The sequence below is a fragment of the Arachis duranensis genome, chromosome 1 (genome assembly GCF_000817695.3).
Source record: "Arachis duranensis cultivar V14167 chromosome 1, aradu.V14167.gnm2.J7QH, whole genome shotgun sequence".
Taxonomy (NCBI): Eukaryota; Viridiplantae; Streptophyta; class Magnoliopsida; order Fabales; family Fabaceae; genus Arachis; species Arachis duranensis.
Window position 1 is genome coordinate 100,351,020 of NC_029772.3, and position 9,782 is coordinate 100,360,801.

The following is a 9,782-nucleotide window of genomic DNA, read 5'->3' on the forward strand; positions in this document are numbered from 1 at the left end:
ACCCGACTCATTTCACAAATGAACCGAATTTGGTTTAGATTTGAACAAAAAGTGATAAACATTCAATCAGTAAAAAAAACACATTTCAATTCATTTCTACATGTAAATGAACTCAATTAAACTAAGAGATGAACCGAATTATTTATTAGAACCAATAAACAAACAACATAGTTTCATTTGATGCCCTAGTTACGGAGAAAACAAGAATAGAATAAAAAAAAACTCAATCTACTAAATGAATGAACTCAATCCACTAAAGCTTAAATCGAACTAGAAGAAACGTGAGAATTGCGAGAAATTAATTAAACATAATAATAATAGTTTTCTCAGTACCTTGTAGAATTTTTGTTCTTATTTTTTTTGTGTTTTTTGTTGATGAATTTAAATGCTCCACCTGATTTTGCAGTAGTTCCACAGAGAATATGAATGATTTTTTGAGAGATTTTGAGAGATTTAAAATTTGTTCGTTGTAATTTCGAGTTAGAAGAAGGATGAGTTTTTTCATATTCTAGCGCGAATTGAATTGGTAACGCTTAGAGCTTTTGGCGTGAGGAACACGCGTTTCATTAATAAGAGTGAATTGTTTTAATATTAAACTTGTTTGATTGGACTTAGATATAAAAATGTTTGAATGTATAACCCAACCGATAAATGCTAGAATATTATATTACCCTTTGCACACATTAGATAGCGGGTACACCAAAATCAATAGAGTGTATACACAAATCGAATTCGACCATTCCTACCTGTCATTTTCCAATGCCAAATGACCCACTCGAATCCTGATCAAGGAGAAAATAGTTGAATACATCACACGTCAATAGTTCAAAACTAAGGGTAGGTTGCTTCGGTGTCTTGATAGCACGCAGGAGGCTGGAGGCATGGATCAATGATCATTGGTGTGTAGAGGTAGAAGCGAGAGGATTGGTTCGACAATGTGTTTCATACTTTAATAATATTAATCCTTTCAATTATACGAGTAAGGTAATTTAATGTTTTGCCGTTGGCGTACTTTTTGTCTAATTTTATGTATTGATAAAATTTTTACACTATCAACCAATGAAAATTTTAAAAACTTGTCAATTTATGGTAACTAATTACCTACAAAATGCATAATTTTTTTTCCTTTTTTACTTTCTGTGGACTAAAAATTGGTGTATATATTAGCTTTAGTAGTAATGATACTTAAATAGAGTACTACTAATAGTGTTTGTTTTCACTTACTAGATATAATTAAATGTAGTGGTTTTCTACATGTAAATTATCAAAATAGGTACTTCAAAATTTATATGGTTGATAAAAATTATTATGAAAGATACAAATATAAATAAATATTCAAAATGTTTAACAATGTGTAATATATATAAAATAAAAATTTGAAATATTTAAACATGCGACATATATATTCTCAAAAAAAAATTTAAAAATCATATTTGATTTATTTTTTGTAAATACGATTAGAAAAAAGAAATATTATAGAATCAGCATAATTTATTATTTTTAGTCAGTATTTAACTATCAGTGTATTTTTATAAACTGATACTAAGAAAAATACTCAAATATACTTGTAGAATATGTGTACTAGCTAAAATTGCTGATCAATATAAATAAAAATTATTGGCCATATTGAACTTTTCTCTTAGAAAAATGAACTTTTGTTTTGATTTTTATCATATACCTTCTAAATTCTTATCTAAATATTTTTACCAAAATTCATATTAAATGTATTAGTTGTTTGTCATATACAAAAATTTTTTATTATTTATTAAAAAAAATACCTTCTGATTATTTTCATCATATTTTAGATCTCGAGTTGTTTGTTTGTTTATTCATAAAAGATTATCGTGATTTATTTTTTTTTATTATAAAACAACTTTATATATGCATTGTAAAACAGTTTTATATATACATTCAATCACGTAATATCACATACATTATATTTTTATTGACTGCATAAATAATTATCTAAAAAAACAAGTATAACAGATATAATTGTATAATTGTATAAAATATTTCACAGCATCAAAATTAAACTCTTATTTTATTTGGTGTTCTAGTTTATATTTTTGTTAATATGCACACACAATTAGTTTATTAATTCATTAGCGAAGAGCTTCATTTATGTTTTTGGGTTTACTATTAACTTCTTAAAAAGCAGAGTTTATTTTTAGTGTTCTTCAAAACGTTCAGCTAAGCATGAAAATGATTTCTCCTTCATCAGAATAAAGTATTTGCTTTAACCTCATTTTATATGAATGAGATCTTTAAGAAGCTAATGTAGGCAAGTCAATCTATGAATCTCATTTACGGTGGAAAATCTATGTACACCGACAATAGAATGGGAGGTTCGTAGTTAAAGGAATCTAAAATCGAAACCACGCCTAAGAATTCTAATGGAGCTTATTTACACGACGATACACAGATTGCGTTTATTTTAGGAGACATGATACAATGAATAATAAATATTTAAAAAGTGTTTAAAAGTAGAGACATAGATATTAAACACATTATTTTTAAAATATTTTTTTTATTTTTGTGTTCATTCTTTTATGAAGGATAATAATAAACACAGAATTTAACAAAATGGATACGATTTTTTAATGAAAATTTTTTCCCATTTTATCTATAGATTATTTTATTATTCCATTGTTATCTTTTTTATAAATTATATCAAAGTCCTAATTTGATGTTCTCTTTGTAACAATATTCTCCTCCAAAGTATCTTCTCCATGCTTTCTATCTCATCTTTTTTTTTCTTCTCTTCTTCTTATTCTTTTTTTTTTGTCTCACTTCCCAGACTTAAGCAGCTTCTTAATCTTTTAATTGGTGGTAAGACATGTGAATGTAACAGAAAAGGAGAAAGACCCATGCCACTAAACAACGAAATTAAAATTAACATCAAATGAGATACTAAATATATTAGTTAAAGATAAATGACCTCTTTCATTTACAAAAATCTCAAAAGCAATAAAAAAGAAAAGAAGAAGAAAAAGTCAACTTAGGAGTCAATAGATCTCCTTATCATAATTCATTGCATTCAGATAATAAGCATAAATCTATAATGAATTTTTCACATGCTTGATTACTGCATATTATATTTACCTTCAATCTTGATTATTTTATATTTCAAACTCATTTTAAACTTAAGTGGCTTTTAATAGTTAACAAGACATCAGATAATCATATATAAAATTAATGATATCATAAAAATTATTTGATGTAAAAATATTTCAATAAATTGACTCAACAAAAATGCAAAAAAGATCAACTTCATATTTGAAAATTAATTGACTAAATTAGACAATTGCTTCACTAACTTGTTTTACATTATTACAGTAGCTCCTTTTATCTTTTTTGTCTACAAGCTGTCGAAACAAAAGCATGTAAATGGTTTAACTTCACATATCGTTCTTTATCAAACAGCAAATATGTATTAGCTTAGTTTCTTGTTTCCATTTTTTTTTTGTTAGAGGCGATTTCATATTAACTGTAAAATTTAACAAAATCAAATTAAATTGAATACCTATCATGATGAAATCAACCCGACATCAACCTCATTGTGTTATTCACTTCTTTTTATTTGATTTTAGTTTCAATCATTTTGACAAATTGAAGAATCAAACCGAAGTTCAAAACAAATAAATAAAAATTACACAATAACACAGCAAAACCAAAAGCATACCAAACTGAAACAGAAAATGAAAGAGAAAAGAAGAAAATTAGAAAAAAAATATGAGTGTAAGTGAGAAAGGAGTAACAAACCAAAGCTACAACAAAGAGAATTGAAATTTTAACAGAGATAAAAAAATGTATCCCTATAGTTCCTTCGTGATTTTTAGAAGAGAAATTTAGCTAGGGGTGGATTTCAGATTTTTAGATTTTAGAAGAGGATAAAGAAGAGAGACTGAGTTCGTGTTTAGCGAAGGGTTAGGGCAAGGAATAAGAGACACAGGGAAGGAGGGAGAAGAGGATATGTCTATTTTAGTCATTTCATATAATATTTAGTCTTGTCTATGTCTATCCAAACATAATACTAAACATTACATTAGTGTCTTGTACATCGTATTCAAACACAATACACAAAGAATAATTTTTAATGTCTCTATTATATTGTCTCTGTCTCAATGTCATATCCTGTTCTGTCTCCAAAAATAAACGCTCTCGGGTGGTAGCTTCTCAATTCTTCGGATCTAATGGAGCCAAAAGCCCAAAACTACCTGAAGGACTTTCTATCTGAGACCATAGCATGTTCCCAATAGAAACTATTGCCTTGGCCACCAAATTGTTGGTGGTTTCATCCATAGTCGACAAGGAGGAGGAGGATGATTTAGGAACCCTATAAGGTGACTTGTGATCAGTAACTAAGGTTCTGCTCCACACTTGTCTCACCAGCTCCGCTATATTAAGGTTTACTTGTTGACTAGAACAGTCTGTCACAAAGAATGATCCCACCGCATTGTCCCATTTTATTTCAATCTCAACCCTTGATATTGATAGTCCATTCTCATGGAAACCCTTGTCACGTTCGATAGTAGACCCGACCTATTCTTAGTGTGAATATCTACTCTTAATCCCTGCATACATACCGTATTGCGTTAGCTAGTGATGACGAACAAATGATATTATATGTAAATTCATGCATGCATGCACTTTAAATAAAAATACACCTTAATGGTGGGTGGAATGAGATGTACATGGGAGACTTTGCGCTATATGGTAGCGATTAAGCATAAGATGAGCTTTTGTCTCTCGGATTCTTTGTCTAGTCAAGCACCAACAACGACGTACTTTATAAAGTACTCCTACTCGGCCATGGAACTCTTGGATCTGATGGCGGCGTGGAACACCACATAATGCAAGTCAGTTAAGACGTAGACGGTATCAAAAAGTAGTTTAGGATGGCCCCTGCTCCTCACATTGACCACCCAATACCCTTTGTCCTTGCATCTATTAACGGACACGCGGGTCCCATCACACCCTTCCGCTTCTCTCCCCGTGACACGTACGACAGCTCTCGTAGTCCCTGTCCATGTACATTAGCTGGTGGAGCCACCGTTCTGTGTGGGTGCTCCCCGCCGCCAAGTTTCTTAGCCTCACGCTTTTCCTCTCTCCGATATCGCCATGGGCCTCCACCACATTCTAAAGCTGCTCTTGAACGTGGCCCAGCTGTATTGGATCCTTGATCGACCCTGCTTTTAAAGTGTCTTCTATGTAGATGATACAGGCCGCTCTATTGTTGTGGGTCTAGGCCATTCTCGAGGTCACAGTGTTGGAAAATAAAAGAACAAGGCACACACACTCATGAAGAATATATAAAATAAAGAGGAGTGTATTGAATGTATTTGTTGTGTGTATTTTATGAAATGATTACATATATATTTATACTTCTCTTTGACATCTAAATTTTAACACATCCTAAATTAACAAATACTTTAAAATAAAACTAAACATAGACAACCTATTTAAATAGTGGTTTCTATCAATTCGTAAATTCTAACCATCAAGTTTATTTTTAACATTCTCCCTTAAACTTGATAATTTTTCGACTCCAATCATAATCCTTAACTTTTGAAAAATATCATATTTCAAAGGCTTTGTGAAAATGTCGACAACTTGATCAAGTGATTTCACATACTCAACCTCCAAATGCATGTTCTCAATGTGCTTTATCTTTATGTGCTTGCTTTTATCGTGAAATAGTGGGTTCTTTTGCTAGGGCGATGGCTGACTTGTTGTCCATCATGATCTTAGTGGATTCAGCTTGCTCAAAATGAAATTCCTTCAATAGTATCTTCAGCCAAACAACATATTCAATTTCACAAGTTAAAAAAGTGAATATAGGCTGTTTCTTTGAACATCAAGAAATTGCATTATTTCCTAGAAGAAAAATAAATCCAATAATACTCTTTCTACCGTCAATATTCCCAGCATAATCACTATCACAATAGCCCATTAATTTGAATTCATCTGAAGCTGAATAAAACATGCCATACTCAAGAATACCTCTAAGATAGAAAAGAATTCTTTTGGCTGCCTTGATATGGGTTTCTATTGGATTCTGCATGTAACGACTAACTAGGAAAGAATTCTCTTGGCTGCCTTCACATGGGTTTCTGTTGGATTTTCTATGTAACGACTAACTAACCCAACTGAAAACAAAATATCAGGTCTAGTACAGGTTAAATTCCTTAAATTCCATACGAGGCTTTCGAATAATGTTTGAAAAGCTTGACTCTTTGAAAAGTTTGACTCCACATTCCATAGGTGTATTTGTAGGATTGCGATCCAACATGTTGAGTTTCTTCAATAGCTCTCTTGCGTAAGCCTCTTATGAGATGAAAATTCCATTCTCTATTTGTTTCACTTCAATTCTCAGGTAATAAGACATTAAACCCATATCACTCATATCAAATTCTTGAGCTATTACCTTCTTAAATTCTTCAAACATTATTTAATTATTTTCTGTGAATATAAGATCATCCACATAGATACAAACAAATAACAAATTTTCTCTTTCCTCCTTCATATAAAGTGCATATTCATGAATGCACCTATTGAAGTCATTGTCTTAAAAATACATATCAAGACGATCATTTCAAACTTTTTGAGCTTACTTCAGTCCATATAAAATCCTTTTAAGCCTTAACACCTTATCTTCACAACCTTTAACAACAAAATTCAAAGGTTGTTCAATATAAACTTCTTCCAGAAGATTACCATTCAAAAAAACAGACTTCACATCCATTTGGTGGATTTTCCAATGGTTTTATGCTGCAAGTAATAACAATAGCCTTATCGTTTTCAAGCGAGTAATAGGAGCAAACACCTCATCATAATCTATTCTTTGCTTTTTCTTATACATTCTTTGAAACGAGTCGTCTTGTACCTTTTTACATCACCTTTAGCATTTTTTTAACTCTGTAGACCCATTTGACTCTAATAGCCTGATGACCACTTGAAAGTGATGCAAATTTTTAAATATTGTTCTTCTCAATTGATTAAATTTTCTCCTCTATAGCTTGTATCTATTTTTCATCTTTGACAGCTTCTTTAAAACTCAAAGGCTTATCATTAGAGAGTAGACACAATAAATTCTCATCCTCTAGCATTTTAGTTTGCTCATAGAAATTAGTGAGACTTCGATATCTGCGACGGCCTTCACTTGAACTAGAGAATGGAGATGACGATGATAGTAGGGTTAATGCTAGTGTTGAAAGATCAGTTTTATCTTGCACTTCTTGCATTGGAGCTTCTTCTTCCTCAAAGTAAGGCAAAAAATCATAAATAGTTTCATTTTGTGTAGTCCAGTCCCATTTTGTACTCTCTTCAAACTCAACATCTCTGCTTATTATTACTTTATTGTTATCGAGATTGAAGAATAGTATTCTCCTCATAGCCAATAAATATGATCTTTTAGCTCCTATCATCAAGTTTTGATCTTTCTTGTTCAGAAATTTGGACATCTGCAATAGATAAAAAATTCCTTAAATGTGACACATTAGGTTTTAAACCACTTCATGCTTCTTGAGATATTATATCTCTCAAACTCTTGGTAGGTGAGCAATTTAACAGTTAAATTGCACATGCAATTGCTTCTCCCCATAACTTTTTTGGCAATGACTTGCTCTTCAACATCGTTCTCACCATATTTAGAATTGTCCTATTTTTTCTTTCAACAACTCTATTTTGTTGAGGTGATCTAGGAACAGTCAGGGAACGTCGAATACCATAGTTTTCACAGAATGTCTTGAATTCATTTGAAGTGAATTCTCCATCTCTGTCAATTCTGAGAACTTTTATCTCATAGCCACTTTCCTTTTCAACGATAGCTTTGAACTTTTTGAATGCATTAAATGCTTCACTCTTTTGTTTCAAAAAATAAATTTATATTTTTCTTGAATAATCATCAATAAAAAGTAGAAAATAAGCACTCTTACCAAGTGATAAAGGCTTGATATGTCCACAAACATCTGCGAGATAAGCTGAAGTGGCTTGATAGCTTTTAATTTGTACTACTTTGGAAAGCTTTCTTGAATGTTTTTCAAGTAAGCAAGCTTCCCATAACTGATGAGGATGATCAATTGTTGGAATTTCTTTTACCATATTTTTTGTTTCCAATTCTTTGAGTCTACCAAAATTTAAATGTCCATTTCTCATATGCTAAATCCATGATGGATCTTCGATACATTACTTCAAACATATAGCTTTACTAATTCTCATGTTTAACAAGAACATACGATTTCTTATCATAGAAACCTTAGCAATAAAATTTTTATTTTTATCTCTAAGCTAAAGATAGCGATCTTCCATAACTATCTTATAACCATTCTCCATAAGTTGCTCAATATTCAAGATATTATTCATCATCTTTGGGATGTAATAAACATTGGAAAAAATCTTATGACTTCCGTTCTTCAGCTTGAATAGAATCGTCCTTTGCCATTGATATCTACTTTTAACTCACCACCAAAATGCACGTGTCATTTTACATTGGTGTCGAATGCTACAAATTTACTTCTATCACGTGTCATATAATTGCTAGCTTCGTTGTCAAGATACCACGTACTATCTTCAGTATTTTGATCTTCCTTGAGCGTAAGGAATAATGTCAGTTCTTTAACATTTCTACTGTGCACAACAAATTTATTTTCTTCTTTGGATGTCTGACACTCCCAAAAATAATGCCCATTCTTTCCACATGAATAACATTTTAATTTGTCTTTTATCAACCATTCTTCTTTCACGACTTCGAAAAAAATTTTGATTTCTTTTTGCTTGGGAATAATTTTTCTCATTTCTTCCTCTTCCGTAACCACGTCCTTGTCCTGGTCCATGACCTCATCTTAGTCTTCCATTTTCATTGGTTTTTCTTCTTAGATTCAACGAAAATTTTGCCTGCAAGACATGCTCCACACGGTTTTGCTTGCCTTTATCCATTTTTTCTTCATGGGCGTAAGAAACCATTCAACTGATCAATGAACATCATATCCAAATCTTTGGATTCTTCAATAGCTACCACCACATAGTAAAATTTTGAGTTAAGAAAATTAAAGATTTTCTCAATGACACGAACATCTAATTTTTTTTCCAAATTTTTTCATCTGGTGCACTACCGCCAAAACTTTGATGAAATAATCCGAAATGGATTCAGACTCTTTCATCATTAGAGATTCATACTCGGTCCTTAGATATTGAAGACGAACCTTCTTCACCTTTTTAACTCCTATGACGGAATTTTGAAGAGTATTGTAAGCTTTCTTTACGTTAGTTATATCAGCAATATTCTCAAATATATCATCTAAACCTTGATGAATAATAGTACGTACACATTGATCTTTCTTTCTTTTATTTTTTAATTCGTCCTTTTGAACTTCTGTTAGCTTCTCCACATTTTTTGGTTCTACAGTCTTTTTCAACCATTTCCCACACGCCTTGAACACCGAAAATTATTTTTATTTTGGATACCCATCAACTATGATAATTGTGGATATTAAAAAGATAAAGTGATTCTTTTTTACAAAAGCATTTTATAAGTAACTCTAATACCACTTTGTTAAAAAATAAAATAACAAGGCACACATACTCACAAAAAATATATAAAATGAAAATTATTGAATAACTTATTGTGTGTATTTTATGAAATGATTACATACATATTTATACTTCTTTTTAACATCTAAATTTTAACGCATCCTAAATAAACAAATGCTTTAAAATAAAACTAAATATAGGCAACCCATTTAAATGAACTAGATGGTTAGAATTTAAGAATTGATAGAATT

General features: G+C 31.0%; 1 pseudogene; it reads right to left on the reverse strand.

The window, feature by feature from the left end:
- Positions 1-4,058: 4,058 nt before the first annotated feature.
- LOC107471458 (ACT domain-containing protein ACR1-like) overlaps positions 4,059-9,782 on the reverse strand; it is a 10,258-nt pseudogene continuing 4,534 nt past the window's right edge.